Consider the following 19,766-nt stretch of genomic DNA (forward strand, 5'->3'; position numbering starts at 1 on the left):
CATAGTTCATAGCTCTGGGCAACAGGATGCACCGTTTTTTTAAAGGTTAGTATATAGCAGTGCTAAGTTAGTAGACTCTGGGTTTAAAGCTGTTTGTCTCATTGATGGAATGTTCAGTGATAGTTGAAATTTGGTGACTTAAACCTTTTTTGTTCAATGCTAGATTAATTGGTGAAAGTTGCCCATCAGAACAGAGACTAAGATGCAAATACTATTACTCCCATTCTTGGCTAATAAAATACACTCTGATCATATATAATTATGAAGGTTTTTTAAAAAGCCTTTTAAACTTTTCTGAACTTCTAGTTTAGACAAATACCCTTTGGACATAATCAACAGCACTAGTTCTTGTAGCAGACAATGAGGTACAGATTTTCCTACCCTTTACATTGCCTCACATTCAATGGCCATTAAAAAAAATAACAACCCACATTTCACTTTCTTTTTTTCCTTTTTTTTTTTTTTTTTTTTCACATTTCACTTTCTGTTTCCCTGACCTACATTTCCTTATCTTAGCACTTGCTTAATCACAGGGGCAAATTCTTTCAGGTTTCATCTCATTCAGGAAGTTCTCCCTGAACATTGACCATACCCCACGTGTTCTCTGGGTGCCCACCCTACCTGTACATATGTCTGGCCCAGTGCTTTGAACGTTATATTTAAATTGTCTGTTTAGGTGTCTACCTTGCCCCACTAGCTGATGATTTAATCGTACCTATGTGGCTCCTGGGGAGGACCTCGTACCCACTGGCTTAAAGTAGGCAGGCACTTAAAAATAGTCTGCTGAGGGCTTCCCTGGTGGCGCAGTGGTTGAGAGTCCGCCTGCCGATGCAGGGGACACGGGTTCGTGCCCCGGTCCGGGAGGATCCCACGTGCCGCGGAGCGGCTGGGCCCGTGAGCCATGGCCGCTGGGCCTGTGCGTCCGGACCCTGTGCTCCGCAACGGGAGAGGCCACAACAGTGAGAGGCCCGCGTACCACAAAAAAAAAAAAAAAAAAAAAATAGTCTGCTGAACTGGATATTTCATCTTGTTATTGGAGGAGTATCCCACAGCCCTAGCTCTGAGGGAGGAAGAGAAACAGGGCTTTCCAGCCCCTACAGCAGAAGAAGGCAAGGAAGGGAGAGTTAATAAAGATGTTGAGTGAGCCAGCCTATGGTGACTGCCACACCATCACTGATTGATAGGGTGACCATGTGTCCCAGTTCATCAGGGAAGGCTCTGGATTACATCTATTGTCCCAGTGTGATTATTAATAACACCCCCTTCTACTCTCAAAAGTGTCTTGGTTTGAGTGACAAATTCTGTGTTCACCCTACTTACTGAGCACTTGCTATTTATTGTAGCCTCTCATTAAACAGTAGCTATTAATAAGGGAGATAGACCACAACCATAAAATAAATAACAAGCCAAGATTACATGTGGTGGTCTAACAGCTCCTCGTAGGTCTAACCGTTTTGACACAGTCTATGGCTGTGTTGATCTTCAGCTCCACTCCTCCCACTCCCATGTTTCCTACTGAAACAGGAGGGAAGGGGACAGGGCACAACCTTTAAAATAATGACATAGCCATAAGACATGACAAAACTGGTTAGAACCAACTAGGTCCAAGATGGAAGATTTGACTTCCAGTGGCTCTTTAGCCTCATTATACACTTATTGTAATATATTAGCATCTAAATGACACACCTACCAGTGCCATGACAGTTCTGAGACTAACCATAAAAGGCAAAAAAGTGGGTGGTGGCCCAATTCCTGGAAATCCCCGCCACTTCCCTGAAATATTTGGAATAATCCTTCCACTTATCAGCCTATGAAATTACCTAGCCCATAACAACTAACCACCCCAGATTTTGGCACCTCTCGCCTTCTGAGATGGCCCACACTCCATCTGTGGAGTATGTTTCTCTCTAAATAAATCCACTTCTTACCTATCACTTTGTCTCTCACTGAATTCTTTCTGCAACATCAAGAACCTGAGCTTCATTAAATCCTGAGACCAGGTGTGTAATCTCCGTTAAAAGACCATAGGTTCAGGGACTTCCCTGGTGGCACAGTGGTTAAGAATCCGCCTGCCAATGCAGGGGACACGGGTTCGATCTCTGGTTCAGGAAGATCCCGCATGCCATGGAGCAACTAAGCCGTGTGCCACAACTACTGAGCCCGTGCTCTAGAGCCTGTGAGCCACAACTACTGAAGCCCGCACTCCTAGAGCCCGTGCTCTGCAACAAGAGAAGCCACGGTAGTGAGAAGCCTGTGCACCGCAACAAAGAGTAGACCCTGCTCGCCACAACTAGAGAAAGCCCGCGCACGGCAGCAAAGACCCAACGCACCCAAAAAAGAAAAAAAAAAAAATGACCATGGGTTCAAGTCCTAATCTGAGTTGCACGGTTTCACTATGACCTCCTTTCTAAAGGACATCTCTTATGTTTTGCAACATGATTTTCCTATCACTTTTATTTTTGAAACCAAAGACTTAGAATCTAGAAAATTTGCATGTTCAATCATCCCAACTAGTTTTTGTTTAGATTTTCCCTTGGGAAATCATGTTATCAAATAGCTGAATATATTAGTATTCCAATGTCACACTGCCACATTAAGGAGTAACCATGTTATAGATTTTGACATTTCAGTTGCCTATTGAAATGGTGATGCTGGACTAATGTCTTAAAGGTACCGAGAGCTCCTATTCCTGACCCATTCCAGGCTCCCACCTCTGACCACCCTTAATGTGGTTTATAATTATTTTGGAATTTTTCTTCCTTGGAAGTGCTCACCTCTACCTCCTCTGCTAACCTCTCTTCCCCATTCTTAAAAACACATTTATTTTTATGAAATCTTCCTTAGGTAAGATTTTCATTTCCTCAACTTTTCACTTGTCAGAAGATAGAATCATCTGCTGAGCACTTCCTGATTGAGCTAACTGACGGAAATGTTGAAAAAGGTGCCTCCCCCGTTTTATGCCCAGGACAACTCATTGGCTTTTTGGAAAGTTGCTTAAAACCCTACACTTCTGTGGCTGTTCTAAATGACTCATGTTAACAGTTTTACTCATACGTCTTTCAGAAGGCATGAAGATGTTTGCCATCCTGAAATTTGGAGTTGAGAGCAGGTGTACCAATCTAAAGAATGAAATTGGAACAAGCCTGTTCCATGTGTTATGGAATACAAGACTAAATGTGCCATTTTAAGCATACTCATACACAAAAACAAAAAACAATTGAGATTTCAATAGAAATTCACTAAGTTTGTATATTCATTTGGGGAAGAGTTTACATCTTTATGATATTGAGTATTCTCTTATTAAACATGGTATTTTTTTCCATGTATTAGTTCTTCTTTTATGTTCTCCAATAAGCTTTCATAATTTTCATGATTTATGTCTCTCTCATCTCCTTTGTTGGATTTATTCTTAGGTATCTCATGAATTTTTATTGCCACTCATATGAATGGAATATGTTTTATTATTGTTGTATTTTCGTATTATTGCCAGATTATTATTGGTGAATACAAATGTTATTGAATTTGCATGAATTTTGTCTTCAGCAACATTGTTAAACTTACTAATTAGTTTTAATCGTTTGTGAGTAAAGTCTCTAGGATTTTCAATGTTTAAAATTCTTTGTCAGCAAATCAGAACAGTTTTGTTTCTTTTCACTGTTTAGTTCTTGTCTTCTTTCATTGGCCAGAGGCTCCAATAAATATTTAATAGAAGCAGTGTTAGCAGGCAGCCTTGTCTTCTTCCTGATTTTGTAGAGAATGCTTCTACTATTTCACCATTTAAAAAGATATCTGCTGTAGGTTTTTGGCAGATAGACTTAACTTGGTTGAGCAGGTTCCCCTCTATACCTAGTTTGCTAACATTTTTAGTAATAATGAGTGTACAGTTTTTTGGTTTTTAAATTTCATTTTATTATTTATTTTTTATACAGCAGTTCTTATTAGTTACCTATTTTATACATATAAGTGTATATATGTCAATCCCAATCTCCCAGTTTATCCCACCACCACCACCCCTCCTCCCACATCCCCCTTAGTGTCCATACGTTTGTTCTCTATATCTGTGTCTCTATTTCTGCCTTGCAAACAACTTCATCTGTACCATTTATCTAGATTCCACATATATGTGTTAATATACGATATTTCTGACTTACTTCACTCTGTATGACAGTCTCTAGGTCCATCCACATCTCTACAAATGACCCGATTTTGTTCCATTTTATGGCTTATATTCCATTGTAGATATGTAATACATCTTCTTTATCCATTTCTCTGTCGATGGGCATTTAGGTTGCTTCCATGACCTGGCTATTGTAAATGGTGCTGCAATGAACATTGGGGTGCATGTGTCTTTTTTTTTGGGGGGGGCTGTGTTAGGTCTTCATTGCTGTGCATGGGCTTTCTCTAGTTGCAGTGTGCAGGGGGCTACTCTTCGTTGCAGTGTGTGGGCTTCTCATTGTGGTGGCTTCTCTTGTTGCAGATCACGGGCTCTAGGCAGGAGGGCTTCAGTAGTTGTGGCACGTGGGCTCAATAGTTGTGGCTTATGGGCTTAAAGTATAGGCTCAGTAGTTGTGGCACATGGGCTTAGTTGCTCCGTGGCATTTGGGATCTTCCCAGACCACAGCTCGAACCCATGTCCCCTGCACTGGCAGGTGGATTTTTAACCACTGCACCACCAGGGAAGTCCGCATGTGTCTTTTTGAATTACAGTTTTCTCTGGGTATATGCCCAGTAGTGGGATTGCTGGGTCATATGGTAATTCTATTTTTAGTTTTTTAAGGAACCTCCATACTGTTCTCATAATGGCTGTATCAATTTACATTCCCATCAACAGTGCAGGAGGGTTCCCTTTTCTCCACACCCTCTCCAGCATTTATTGTTTGTAGATTTTCTGATGATACCCATTCTAACTGGTGTGAGGTGATACCTCCCTGTAGTTTTGATTTGCATTTCTCTAATAATTAGTGATGTTGAGCAGCTTTTCATGTGCCTCTTGGCCATCTGTATGTCTTCTTAGGAGAAACGTCTATTTAGGTCTTCTGCCCATTTTTGGTTGGATTGTTTGCTTTTTAAATATTGAGCTGCATGAGCTGTTTATATATTTTGGAGATTAATCCTTTGTCTGTTGATTCGTTTGCAAATATTTTCTCCCATTCTGAGGGTTGTCTTTTCATCTTGTTTATAGTTTCCTTTGTTGTGCAAAAGCTTTTAAGTTTCATTAGGTCCTATTTGTTTATTTTTGTTTTTATTTCCATTACTTTAAGAGGTGGGTCAAAAAAGATCTCGCTGTGATTTATGTCAAAGAGTGTTCTCCCTATATTTTCCTCTAAGAGTTTTAGAGTGTCCGGTCTTACATTTGGGTCTTTATTCCATTTTGAGTTTATTTTTGTATATGGTGTTAGAGAATGTTCTAATTTCATTCTATTACATGTAGCTGTCCAGTTTTCCCAGCACCACTTATTGAAGAGACTGTCTTTTCTCCATTATATATCCTTGCCTCCTTTGTCATAGATTAGTTGATCATAGGTGCATGGGTTTACCTCTGGGATTTCTATCCTGTTCCACTGATCTATATTTCTGTTTTTGTGCCAGTACCATACTGTCTTGATTACTGTAGCTTTGTAGTATAGCCTGAAATCAGGGAGTCTGATTTGTCCAGCTCTGTTTATTTCCCTCAAGATTGCTTTGGCTATTCGGGGTCTTTTGTGTCTCCATACAGATTTTAAGAATTTTTGTTCTAGTTCTGTAAAAAATGCCATTGGTAATTTGATAGGGATTGCATTGAATCAGTAGATTGCTTTGGGTAGTATAGTCATTTTCACAATATTGATTCTTCCAATCCACGAACATGGTATATCTCTCCATCTGTTTGTGTCATCTTTGATTTCTTTCACCAGTGTCTTATAGTTTTCTGAGTACAGGTCTTTTACCTCCTTAGGTAGGTTTATTCCTAGGTATTTTATTCTTTTTGTTGCAATGGTAAATGGGAGTGTTTCCTTAATTTCTCTTTCTGATCTTTCATCGTTAGTGTATAGGAATGCAAGAGATTTCTGTGCATTAATTTTGTATCCTGCAACTTTACCAAATTCATTGATTAGCTCTAGTAGTTTTCTGGTGGCATCTTTAGGATTTTTCTATGTATAGTATCATGTCATCTGCAAACAGTTACAGCTTTACTTCTTCTTTTCCAATTTGTATTTCTTTTTCTTCTCTGATTGCTGTGGCTAGGTCTTCCAAAACTATGTTGAATAAGAGTGGTGAGAGTGGACATCCTTGTCTTTTCCTGATCTTAGAGGAAATGGTTTCAGTTTTTCACCATTGAGAATGATGTTTACTGTGGGTTTGTCGTATATGGCCTTTATTATATTGTGGTAGTTTCCCTCTATGCCTACTCTCTGGAGAGTTTTTATCATAAATGGGTTTTGAATTTTTTCAAAAGCCTTTTCTGCACCTATTGAGATGGTCATATGGTTTTTATTCTTCAATTTGTTAATATGGTGTATCACATTGATTGATTTGTGTATATTAAAGAATCCTTGCATCCCTGGGATAAATACCACTTGATCATGGTGTATGATCCTTTTAACGTGCTGTTGAATTCTGTTTGCTAGTATTTTGTTGAGGATTTTTGCATCTATAGTCATCAGTGATATTGGTCTGTAATTTTCTTTTTTTGTAGTATCTTTGTCTGGTTTTGGTATCAGGGTGATGGTGGCCTCATAGAATGAGTTTGGGAGTGTTCCTTCCTATGCAATTTTTTGGAAGACTTTGAGAAGGATGGGTGTTAGCTCTTCTCTAAATGTTTGATAGAATTCACCTGTGAAGCCGTCTGGTCCCGGACTTTTGTATGTTGGAAGATTTTAATCACAGTTTCAATTTTATTACTTGTGATTGGTCTGTTCATATTTTCTATTTCTTCCTGGTTCAGTCTTGGAAGGTTATACCCTTCTAAAAATTTGTCCATTTCTCCCAGGTTATCCACTTTATTGGCATAGAGTTGCTTGTAGTAGTCGCTTATGATGCTTTGTATTTCTGCAGTGTCTGTTGTAAGTTGTAAAGTAGCTTTTAGTGTACCTTCTCTGTCATATTGAATAAAATGCTAGTAAAACTATGCTAACACCAACTAAAAGCATGACTGCTTGCAGTCGTCCTTCCAAAGGCGATGTTAGTTTGTAGTTTATAGGTTTATGTTACTTCACCTTTCGTATATTGTTTTAATTCTTTATTTTAAAACAAATATGTTTTTGGTGCCTACCATATCCTAGGACTAGATGCTGGGGGATATTAAGGATACAAGGTAAACAAGCAGCTGAGGTCAGTCTAGAAAGGCCAAACATAATTAGAATATGAGCTGATAGGTTATGAGATAGCAAGAAAGAATATCAGGACAGGTTCTGAGAATATCAAGAATTGAATTTCAGTGGGAGTGATTAGTGTGGAACGGCTAACTCTGTCTGGTCTGACACCAAGAAGGTGATACTTCAGCAGGGTCTTGAAGGCTGAGAGAGACAAGGAGCAAGTGTGCTCCAGTCAGGGCAAGTTGTGTATGTCAGGCTACCTGGGCATGAAAGGATATTTTACGATAGGGATGGTAAAACTTTAGGAATAAATTGCATAATAGATTCAGATCTCATAATTCCTTTCAGGGCTGCATATTTAACTGTGAGTCTTTGAGCTTGGGACAAGGGACGAGGGATGCCTTGGAATCCTGGGTAAACACTGATCCTCTAGTGTCCTAGTGGTAGGATTTAATTCACCACTAATTAGTGTTGGTTTTGGCTCCCATGGGGAAGTGTAAACACAAAGAAGGCAAGGATTAGGGAGAAGGGCAAAGGCAAGTGCATGGGTGTGTATATTTGCAGAACCATTTGGAGGAACTGAGGAGTGCAGAGAAGGTCTTGAAAATAGAGCAGGGATTATTTCTCATGCTTTAAAACACAGCAAAATCTGCTGGAGGCTACTAATGTGTCACACCCTTAAAATAAAAACAGAGGGAAACGGAGCCTTCTTTACTTGTACTGTGATCATTTTAACCTCAGTAACCTTCCAAAGGGAAACCATAATCGGGTTGTTTTTATTGTCTGTGGGCCGGAGCAAGCGTTGGTCTGTAAGCATTGGATGCTTCCAACTCAAATAACCTTCTTAGGAATGTCTGCCCACATTGGAGGTGTGCTTCACTGGGAACATTAGAGTGCTGTACAAAAGCAGTAGGGCATCTCCTCAAACTCACAAGGTTTCAGAAATTTTCCAGCCAGAGGTGCTCGGGTGAGGGGAACTTGTAACAAACCTGCCCTTGTTTTAGGAGACAGTACTTGATAGAGTTTTGGTTTTAGTTTGGTTGTCTTTTTTAGATTTTTGCCTTTTCTTCTTCATCATACAACAGTTGTCTGTGGTGGGTTTTTTTGTTTTTTCAGCCAGAGAAGGATGTCTGTGAGAGAAATATCTGTATCTTCCAAGATCTACACTACCTTTTAAAGTATCTGTACGATTCAAGTCAATTCAGCCAGCATTTATGTATTCCTCCTGGGTACTGGGTGCCCAGAATCCTGAAATTAATAAGATTGAGGAGCTGCCCCATAGAAACCCACATTCCAGTCAGGAGGACAAATATGTACCCAAGTAACTCAAACACCAGACAGGATTTGAAGATGTTGAAAGAAAATGTTGGAGTTCATGGGGGAAAACCAGAGGAGGAGCTAAATACTTGCGAGGGGTATCAGAAGGAAAACAGAAGGGAAGGGAAAGGAAGGGAAGGAAAGGAACGAGAATGGAATGTAGTCTTAATTTGAATACGTAGAATTTCAACCATTAGGTGACTGAAATTAAGAAAAGGAATGGACTTGAGGATATGGGGTGGGGGAAGGGTAAGCTGTGATGAAGTGAGAGAGTGGTATGGACATATATACACTACCAAATGTAAAATAGATAGCTGGTGAGAAACAACGACATAGCACAGGGAGATCAGCTCGGTGCTTTGTGACCACCTAGAGGGGTGGGATAGGGAGGGTGGGAGGGAGGGAGACGCAAGAGGGAAGAGATATGGGAACATATGTATATGTATAACGGATTCACTTTGTTGTAAAGCAGAAACTAACACACCATTGTAAAGCAATTATACTCCAATAAAGATGTTTTAAAAAAAGAAAAGGAATGAAATTAATCTCTTGTAAAACAAGAATTTAAAATAATTTTTCTGCTTACCAACAAAATAAACCTGTTTTTAATTCATTGATTAATTCATCTACTCCATAAACATGCATTGAGTACCTATGATGTGCCAGGCACTGTTCAGAGATAGAAGAGGAATAGAACATCTCTGCTCTCAGTTACTTCATTGTCTAAATGGGTAGACAGAGATGTGCCCACAAACAGTGACACCACAGAGAGGCAGTTATACTCAGAGGGATGCATGAAATACTCTGAGAGCCCCGTGGGTGTAAGAGAGTCAAGGAAAACTTCACGGACGGATAGAGTTTTGGAGGTTTGATGGTGAATGGGTCATGGAAACAGTCCATGTAGAGGGCATGTCATGTACGAAGGCAGAGAAGCATGAAGCAGCCTGGGATGTTTATGAGACCTCAGGTGTTTTGATATGTCTCAAATATAGGGTTATAAGGAATGAAAAGTTTGGCTGGGTCTGGAAATTAAACTGACAAGAACAGATTAACAAAAGGATACAAATTTATTTAATATACATCTTATGTGACATGGGAGCCTTCATAAAGAAATGAAGACCCAAAGACACAGGCCCGAGTGTTTTACACTGGGTTTGATGAAGAATGGACAGTCATGGAGGAATATGATAGGCTAAGGAGTACAAGTTGAGTGTAGTCAACTGGTAGAAACTTAGCAAAGCCTCTTTGTTAGGATTCTTCTCTATGACCCTTTGTCTTCAGAGATAAGGCTGCTCCTTTCCTCCAGGTATAGGGAGAGCCCATCTCACCTGAGGGTTGTATAACATGTTTCGGGGAAGAAGGGCCAGGGGAGAAGAAAGTCAGAGTGACTCTTCTGCTTAAAATACTATGGGGTCATATTTTGGGGTAGCATGTCCTGAACCCCATCAGGGTATATGGAGGGCGCAAATGAGAGGGAGCGGGGGAGATGAGAAATGAAGCTAGAAATAAAATCAAGAGCCAGATCTTGAAGAGCTTTCTAGACCATGCAATGGAAACTGAATTTTATCCTGTAGTCTTTTTTTTTTTTTTTTTTTTTTTGCCGGGAGATTCTTTTTTATTCATTTTATCCTTAGAGAAAAGAAATTTAACTTACAAAGACCCGAAGTAACAATTTGTCAAGATAAGTAACCCATCCAGGGTTTACAGACACCAAAGGCAAGAAAAGTGGATTCCAGCGTAAAGCATGACGTGACTCCCAGCTGAAGCCAAACCGAGATGCCGGGGTCTGGACCTCAGGGCAGCGCTAGCCCCCCAGGGTGGCGGCCACAGCAGCACCTACCGCGCTATAAGGCTCCGGGGAGGATCCACTAGGAGGCCACTTCCTCCCTCTGGCCCTGAAGGGCTCAGCCCCTCCTCCTCACAGCTGTGATCTGCTTTGTGGAGAATTTACAAGATGAGGATGACCTACAGAAACCGTAGGAACTGACCGTACATCCTTTCTTATAACTATCTGTGTTCAGTGTCCCACCATAGAAAAGTTCGTATCCAGAGAGAGCAGGTGCGCCACGTGGAAGGGGGTCTGCGCTAGGAAGACAGTCGGGAGGGCGGGGCAGGGAAAATGCCGAGACCGGGACCTGCGTGGAAACCGTACGTGATGTCAGTGGATCCAAGTGGAGGTTGGAGAGCTTCCCTCGCTGTGCTGCGGCAGCTGCCCCTTCCCTCCCGGTCCTGCCGCCTGCAGGCGTGGGGCTCCTACCATCCATCCGCCCGTGGCGCTGGGCTGGCAGGGGCGGCGTGGGGGCGGGGGGAGGAAGGGAGGGAGAAGTTCCCTGTCCTCGCCGCTCGGGGGCCGCCCGCCCGGAGCTGAGATCCTCCGACCTTCAGACCGTGATGGAGTACTGAGGTGTATAGTTTCCTGGGAAGTTTGAGGAACGGAATCAATAACGTGCTCGTCGTGGGGCCCGACGGCGCGGGGAGCACTCGGGCGGCTTCCCAGCTGCTGCTGCGGGTCGAGCGAGAACTTCCACTGCTGGGACAGCGCCGGGCGGCACACCTGCACGCTCAGGCCGCCGTTCTGGGCCCCCGTCCGGGCTGCCCAGGCACAGGGTGCTGCCCACGTGCTGCAGCTTGGAATTGCCCTCCAACTGCTCCCATTCCTGGTCTCAGGACTTAAGGAAGCTCAGGTTCTTAGTGTCTCATCGCAGAAAGAATTCAGCGAGACACAAAGTGATAGGTGAGAAGTGGATTTATTTAGAGAGAAAGGCACTCCACAGACAGAGTGTGGGCCATCTCAGAAGGTGAGAGTGGCCTCCTGCAGTCATTTTAATGAAGGATTTTAAGTGGGAAAGTAATATCTACATTTTATTTTTTTTTATTTTTTTTTTTTTTGCGGTATGCGGGCCTCTCACTGTTGTGGCCTCTCCCGTTGCGGAGCACAGGCTCCAGACACGCAGGCCTAGCGGCCATGGCTCACGGGCTTAGTTGCTCCGCGGCATGTGGGATCTTCCCGGACCAGGGCACGAACCCGTGTCTCCTGCATCGGCAGGCGGATTCTCAACCATTGCGCCACCAGGGAAGCCCAATATCTACATTTTAGAAAGATCCTGCAGGTGGTCTCCTGGAGAATAAAGTTGAACTGGGCAAGACAGGAAGTAGAAAAGCCTGCTAGAAGGCTGTTTCAGCCAACTAGGTACCGGGTGGGATTGAGACCTTTAGAGACCATCACCTTCATCATCCCCCACATGCAATTCAAAATTTAAGCAAAGCTAACCGTAAAATAAGAATAATAGAACCCAGGTTCTGATTTTTCTTATGATGATTGTTTAGGTGCATTGAAAAAAATTATGTCAAATATCAAGATATTTTAAAACTTCTATTGCCTCTTCTCTTTGGTGCCCTGGTCTGCTGGTGCCCTAAAGCATGTGCATCGCTACGTCTTGTGGGATCCAGCTTGCCCAGTACAGGCTTGTGGTCAGGATGATGGGTAAAAAGACTGGGGTGGTTTGAAGTGGGAGAATCAACAGGACTGAGTGATGGGTGAGGGGAAGAGAGAAGCCAGGGACGGCGCCGAGACCTCTGACTTGGGTGGCAGGGCCATGCCCTGCCTTTGGATTTCTACTGCACATCATTGCTGACATTTGGCCGTGGCCCCTCCCAGTCAGGCACCCTTCCAGCGTCTGTTACCTCTGCAGAGTGCCTCCATCCTTTGCACTTAGTCCAGGCTCCAACGGGTATTTTAAAATGCCCTCATCCGAGGGCCCCCAATAAATCCCTCACCGACTTTAAAATCCTCAGGACCAGATTCAGCCTCTGACATAACCACCGTTTCAGCACAGCTCCTTCATGAGACTCCTGACACAACCTTGGCTCAGATAGGAGGGCTCAGCAGGGCTCCCCATTCCTTTCACCCATCTCTCATCCTCCCCTTGTAGGTGGCTCCTCTGTGCAAAGGTAACCCGGTCCCCTTACTTACTCTGGAACTGTGGCTCAGTGACAAAAGGAGAAGATGCAGCCTGTGGCGACACAGCTTTATCCCGATGACATGCATCATGTCATCACCCACTGCCAGCCCCCAAATCTGTCTGGGAACAAAAGGCCCCAGGCAGCAGCTAAATATATCTCTGGGATTGTTTCTGAATATTCTGAAATATCCATAACTCAACTGGGAAGAGAATTCCCCCCATGATCCTGGGACTAGAGTTCATTACACTGTTTTCTGCGCGATTCCCAAAGCCCTAACTTTGAGAGAAACAAAAACAACTGCAGAGTGCACACCAGCGAATATTCTCCATGAGGGCTTTAACTCCCTCTTCGTGTTCCTCCAGGCCTGGTGTCAGCTACAGGCACCATAGTGCCATGTATTGTATTGTATTGTTTTCATCTCCAATATTGGAGCACCCCCTTCTGCCTGGGGGTGTATTCTACAGTCAGTTGGTAATTATGTGACCATCTCAACCACTTGACACTGAGTGCCAGATTTCATTTCTTTCCAAGTCACCCTACTTCTGAGCTCACAACTGTGGAAAATCTCAGCTTTGGAATGCTGGACTAGACCATGCCAGGTGGGTAGGCCAGTTTATTGTATCAGAGATGAGTTACTTTTACATACACAGTCACCAGAGAGAGGCCACCTTCCCCAGAAATCGGTGGAGGTAAACGTATATTTTTAGTCCTTAAGCCAAGGAAATCGCTGTCATAATCATAAATAGTCCAAATAGCAACAACAACAAAAGCGCACACTGAAGTATACAGGGTGAAATGTGAAAGAGCTTCTTGAATTCTCCACCTCCTCCCCTATTTCATTTCCCTCCTCCTTGGCAACAGTCGGGTACTACGCATCCAGAACTTCTTCCTGCACTTTGTAGGTATCTTTCCTTATGTGTGCATAGATCGCCACTTAAATGAAGTGACTGTTATCACGAAGCTCTCAGAGATGTGCCCATTTCATAGATCCGTGCATACCCCTTATCTTTACAATGATAAATAATTCATAAAATTCAAACGAAAGTAGTACAGGGCAGGGAGGAGGGGGAGTGTGGGCTGAGAATCACAGCAGAAATCTTCCAGATGCATAATTCAGAATCTTCACGTGTTCAGTCTGTGATCTTTTTGCAGTTTTACACATTCGAATAATAATAATACCTGGTCTCTAGAGCTCATGCTCTGTTCGTGGGCTGCCCCATGAGATGAGATCCTTGTTATCTACTTTCACTCACCTTCCTTGGGGAAATATTTTCAGCCTGAAATACCGGGTCAATTCGCAAGCACCATGGAACAGTATGTAATTCTCAGAACTGGCTCCAGAAGCCTCCTGGCTCCCTGGTGGGTACCCCTTAAACTGCCTTGCCAACACTGTGTAATCACTTCTTCTTCAACCAGCCCCAGATTGTTCCCACTCTGGGGAAGAAAGCGTCTCTAATTACATTTGCCTTTCTCTTCCTCAGTCGCCAAGGTTCTCTGTGCAGACGCCTGTGCTCAGCAGTTCCTGGAGCAGCAAAGGCGCAGCCAGGCAGGAGGGCCCTTCCTCTCCTTTTAGAGAGCAGTGAATTTTGCTTTTCCAAACCAGGTAGGCCTGCGTGATCTTTGACTTCATGACTCATGTTCTTTAATGGATTTACATTATTATTTACTATGTTACTCCCTTCACATGGAAGGCCAGTTTGGTATTAATGTATTTTCTCTTCATGTAAAATCCAGAATGACTGCTTATACCTACATGATTTATGAATTTCCTGCCTCCCTAGAGGATATTCTATTTCTCATCAAGATGAATATTTATTTGATTTTAAAAAACAACTAATCTTTCATCCTGGTATACCTACAGGTATCGACCTATAAAGATATGTAAATACCCTTTATTACCATTTTCTTTCCTGAGAGCATTTAAAAATGTGGAGATGCTATATTTTCTGTGGGCTAAATTGCTCTTTACTGAAGACCTCAGGAATGGTTTTCTGTGAAATGACTTGAGGGAATGTCCTTTATGGAAACCGGGTGGGGGGGTTTTCCCTGTGTTTGCTCCTGGTTGGTTTGAGGCCAGCCTCCTATGAATTTTATTTTATTTTATTGAAGTTTATTTTTTTTTTACAGCAGGTTCTTATTAGTTATCTATTTTATACATATGAGTGTATACATGTCAATCCCAATCTCCCAGTTCATCCCCCCCCCCACTTTCCCCCCTTGCTGTCCATACTCCTATGAATTTTAAATTGTTCATGACAACAGAAGAAGAAAAAGCTACAGCAGCTGAGACGTCAGATATAGTAGCCATGGAGATAAAAGCACTGCTTTTTTCCCTCTGGGATGCAAAATTTGTGTTTAAATGTGAATGACATCTTGAGATCAATGCATTTGGTACAGTTCAGTAGTACAATAAAGAATAGTGTCAGAGATTGGGTAGAAAGATAAGGAAGTGTTCACTTAATGAATGAAGACTTTTTGGAAGAGGTGGGCCAAAGGCAAAGTATTTTGGGAACTAGGGACAAGTCATATAATCTCTCTGGCCCTTGTCTCCTAAGCCCTAAAGTGAAAGGGTGGGAGGGGAGGAGCACTGAAGTGTCCTCCATTTCTAACATTCTGTAATTCTTTGTTCTAGCCATTTTGGACAGTGTAGGCAAAGAACAGCAGGCAAGATCTAAATAAAAGTCTGAAAGGGGAGATAGCTGTTAAGAATGCAAGCTGGAGGGACTTCCCTGGTGGTCCAGTAGTTAAGACTCTGCACTCTTCCACTGCAGGGGGTGCAGGTTCAATCTCAGGTCTGGGAACTAAGGTCCCACGTGCCATGGGGTGCAGCCAAAAAACAGAAAGTGAGCTGGGATGGAAGATGTGTGCAGAAATGTGAATGGCAGACAGGGAACATGAATGGCCTGGAATCAGAAGGTTGTATTTAATCCAAAAATATGGTCAAGGTAGTAGGAAAAAGATATGAAGGCAGCTGGCTGGGTAGTTTGCATTAAGTGAATATTTTCTAGTGTAACATTTTAATTCCCTTAATTGTTTCAAATGTATTTTAACAGCTTTATTAAGATGTAATTCAAATACCATACAATTGACTCATTTAAAGTATACAATTCAATGACTTTTAGTACATTCACAGAGCTGTGCATATTTACATCACCACAATCAGTTTTAGAATATTTCCATTACCCTAAAAAGAAATGTTGCTCTGCTAAGCCAGTATTCCCAACTCCTCCCTCTAAACCGTAGCCAACCACTAATCTACTTTCTGTTGCTATAGATTTGCCTGCTCTGAACACTTCATGTAAATGGGATCATACAATATACGGTCCTTTATGACTGCTTCTTTCACCTAGCAGAATGTTTTCAAGGTTTGTCCTCGCTGTACATATGTCAGTACTTCATTTCTTTTTATTGATGAATAATAGCCACTGTATGATATGCCACACTTTATTTATCCATTCATCAGTTGATGGATATTTGGGTTGTTTCTACTTTTTAGCTATTATGAATTATGCTGCTATGAACATTTGTATATAAGTTTTTGTGTGGACATGTTTTCATTTCTCTAAGGTATATACCTGGGAGAGGAATTGCTAGTTTATGAGATAACTATATTCAACTGTTTTAAAAACTGACAGATTGTTTTTCAAGGCTCTGCACCACTTCACATTCCTACCAGCAGTGTATGAAGTTTCCAGTTCCTCCACATCCTCTCTAACGCTTGTTATTACCTTTTTTATTCTAGCCATCCTGGTGGGTGTGAAGTGGGAGCTCATTGTGGTTTTGCATTCCCTGATGGCTCATGCGTTGAGCACCTTTATATGTTTTCACTGGCCATCTGTATATCTTCTTTTTTTTTTTTTTTTTTTTTTTTTTGCGGTATGCGGGCCTCTCACTGCTGTGGCCTCTCCCGTTGCGGAGCACAGGCTCCGGACGCGCAGGCTCAGCGGCCATGGCTCACGGGCTTAGTTGCTCCGCGGCATGTGGGATCCTCCCGGACCGGGGCACGAACCCGTGTCTCCTGCATCGGCAGGCGGATTCTCAACCACTGCGCCACCAGGGAAGCCCCATCTGTATATCTTCTTTGGAGAAATGTCTATTTAGATCCTTTGCCCATTTTTAATTGAGTTATTTGTCTTTTTATTTGAGTTATTTTTTGTGTTAGCTTTTTATTTTTAATTGAGTTATTTTGTTTATAGATTCTCGATACAAATCTTAACACTAGACCACCAGGGAACTCCCAGAACCTAGTTTAAATTTTTTTTTTAAATTTAATTAATTTATTTATTATCTTCGGCTGCGTTGGGTCTTTGTTGCTGCACATGGGGTTTCTCTAGTTGCGGCGAGTGGGAGCTACTCTTCGTTGCAGTGCACGTGCTTCTCATTGTGGTGGCTTCTCCTGTTGTGGAGCACGGGCTCTAGGTGCGTGGGCTTCATTAGTTGCGGCATGCGGCCTCAGTAGTTGTGGTGCACGGGCTTAGTGGCTCCGTGGCATGTGGGATCTTCCTGGACCAGGGCTCAAACCCGTGTCCCGTGCATTGGCAGGCGGATTCTTAACCACTGCGCCACCAGGGAAGCCGCTAGTTTAAATTTATACTAACTCAATTTTAGTGAAATCAAGAAACTTCACTCCTTTATAGCTCCATTCCCTCCTCCTCTTTGTTATACTATTTTTGTTATAACTATTGTATCTTTATATGTTAAAAATAAAACAACATATTGTTATAATTATTCATTTATATGATTTAATGTCTTTTAAAGAAGCTGAGAGAAGAAAGGATAGCAAGTGTAGATAGACTTGAGGATTATTACAAACCCCTTGAGTGAAGAAATCCTCTCTACTTTGCTTCATTATCATATCCCCTGCACCTAGAACAGTGTTTGTCACATAGTAGATGCTCATTTAATATATAAATGAATGACTAATGATCTCCATACAGACAATCAATGAAGTCCCAGAGAGAGACAGTCCCAATAAGATGTAGAGATGAGTAAGGAAGAGATTAAGATTAAGAGAATAAGGTTGCGTGAGTTGTGTGTATTGCGGGAGAGGTAATAATCATAGTGAGAAAAAGTGAGAGTGTATTTCTCATTCAGTGCCATATGTGTCTGAGGCTTAACATGGTGTTGGCATATAGCAGATGTTCAATAAATGTTGAATGAATGAATGAATGATGCATCCTATGGCTGGTACAGATCTTGGAGGATGAGGCAAGAGAGTTTCAGTCTTAGAAGTCCCTGTGTTGGGACTTCCCTGGTGGTCCACTGGATAAGACTCTGTGCTCCAAATGCAGGGGGCCCAGGTTCAATCCCTGGTCAGGGAACTAGATCCCGCTTGCTGCAACTAAGATCCGGCCTGCCGCACCTAAGACCTGGTGCAGCCAAATAAATAAATACATAAAATATTTTTTTTTTTAAAAAAAAGAAGAAGTCCCTGTGTTCCCTAAATGAACACAATCTCTGTCTCTTCTTAGTGCCTCTGGCTCTAAACTGGTGCTTCTCCTGGGGTCTCACCTTGTGTCCCACATCCCCACTGGACTGCCTGGACCACCTGCTCCCTTTGGGGGTCCTAAGCAGGATGTCCAGTTACTGAAGGATGAGAAGTGCAGGCCTATTGATTAAGACTTCTTCCCTCTATTGGGAAAGAAGAAAATTATTAGTGATTGGCGGAGAGAAACCTGTGAGAAACTGAACTGAGAGAAAACCTGTGATCGTCTACATTTATATACTCATTCATTCACCCACAACATTTATTGAAAGCTTGCATAGAGCAAAGTGTTCAGCTTTCCTCATGCCAAATATTAAATCCTAGACATAAAAAATTACTGTATTGTAAAAACATTCTGGAAATAACTATATAGCCCGCTGTGGTGGTGAAGATGAGCCCTGAGACTGGAGCCTCCCTGCCTGGGCTTGAATCCTGGATGGGTGGAGTCGCCTGGCCTCCCTTTCTGTAAAACCAAGAATTCATGTAAGGATTAAATGGTTAATACACATAAAGCACCTAGAATAGTGCCCACCCCATCGTATGTATTATATTATGTAAGAGCTAGCTATTATTATTGATGTAATAATTGTTATTAAACAAAGACTAGAATAGTTGAGATTATCAGTAAATTTCAATAAAATTTTAGACTTCCCATTTTCCATACTACATATCTATCTAGGCTTCTCCTTAGTAGCAGCCAATTATGTATATATGTATTTATTTATTTTACAGCTTGAGCGAATGAGAAGCAACAACTCTCTTCTTATATATATTTATTTCATTTTATTGTGTGGTTACTATGGTAAAGAGCTGTTTTCTACCTTTGAAAACCCAGCTTTACTCCAGAGGTTACCAGAACAGAGAGGAGCCCCCTGGATGGATAATTCAGAGGGCAATAAAGCAGTTGCCTTTCTTTCAAATTAGGTTGATCTGAATAAATTCCTGCCTGAGATTTCAAAGCTATGGCAGATCAATGGACTCAGGAATCAAAGACACCAAAGGTGATGTTTCTAATGTAAATGTATGAACCATTCAAAACACTAATTAATGACTGTTCCTAGCTGGTTGTATCGTGTAAAAGAGCAGCATCATGAAAGATTCTTTTTTAAGGTTTAAAAAAAAAAAATCTTTAGATTGGAAAGATACAGTAGAAAGGTTGGATGTTTATTTCCATCGCTGAATGCAAGAACCGCCCCTCCCCCCACGACTACCCTATTCCCCATAAGTGTTCCATAACCCACTTGCATTGCTTGGACCCTTAAAGTTCACTTGTACAATTAAGATGTGTCTTACTGTAGAACTGCAGGGTCCCTTCCAGTCGATTTTCTCAGTTGAAGCATAGAAAGCACTTCAGACACTGGACATTGGTACCGAATGTGCTTATCTCAGCAGCAGATCGCCTATTTTAAGTCATGCAAACACAGTGAGTGTCCAGGTCGTTGGAGCCTTAGTAAACTCATCATGTGGAGAGGGGGTTTTTGGCACATAATAGGTGTTTAATAAATGTTTACTAAATGAATGAATGATGGTGGTGATGGTGAGCTGAAAATACATTTATCATGAATAGGAGTCTTATCTAGATTTTTCACCCTGAATGATCCCAGGCAAGTCATTTAACCGAATCATTTCATGCCTTGGTTTCCATGTCTTTAAAAGAAAGTATTGAGGGCTTCCCTGGTGGCGCAGTGGTTGAGAGTCCACCTGCC

General features: G+C 42.1%; 1 protein-coding gene across 4 annotated transcripts in view; it reads left to right on the forward strand.

Annotated features, from left to right (window-relative positions):
• The window catches only part of NIM1K (NIM1 serine/threonine protein kinase), a 68,379-nt gene that overhangs the window by 7,536 nt on the left and 41,077 nt on the right, over positions 1–19,766 (forward strand). For all 4 annotated transcript variants that reach the window (XM_067030948.1, XM_067030949.1, XM_067030947.1 and 1 more), the window contains one exon: positions 14,057–14,178. The gene's annotated coding sequence lies outside the window, so the exon portion shown is untranslated. The remainder of the gene's footprint in view (positions 1–14,056; positions 14,179–19,766) is intronic.

This window comes from Kogia breviceps, chromosome 4 (assembly GCF_026419965.1).
Source record: "Kogia breviceps isolate mKogBre1 chromosome 4, mKogBre1 haplotype 1, whole genome shotgun sequence".
NCBI lineage: Eukaryota > Metazoa > Chordata > Mammalia > Artiodactyla > Physeteridae > Kogia > Kogia breviceps.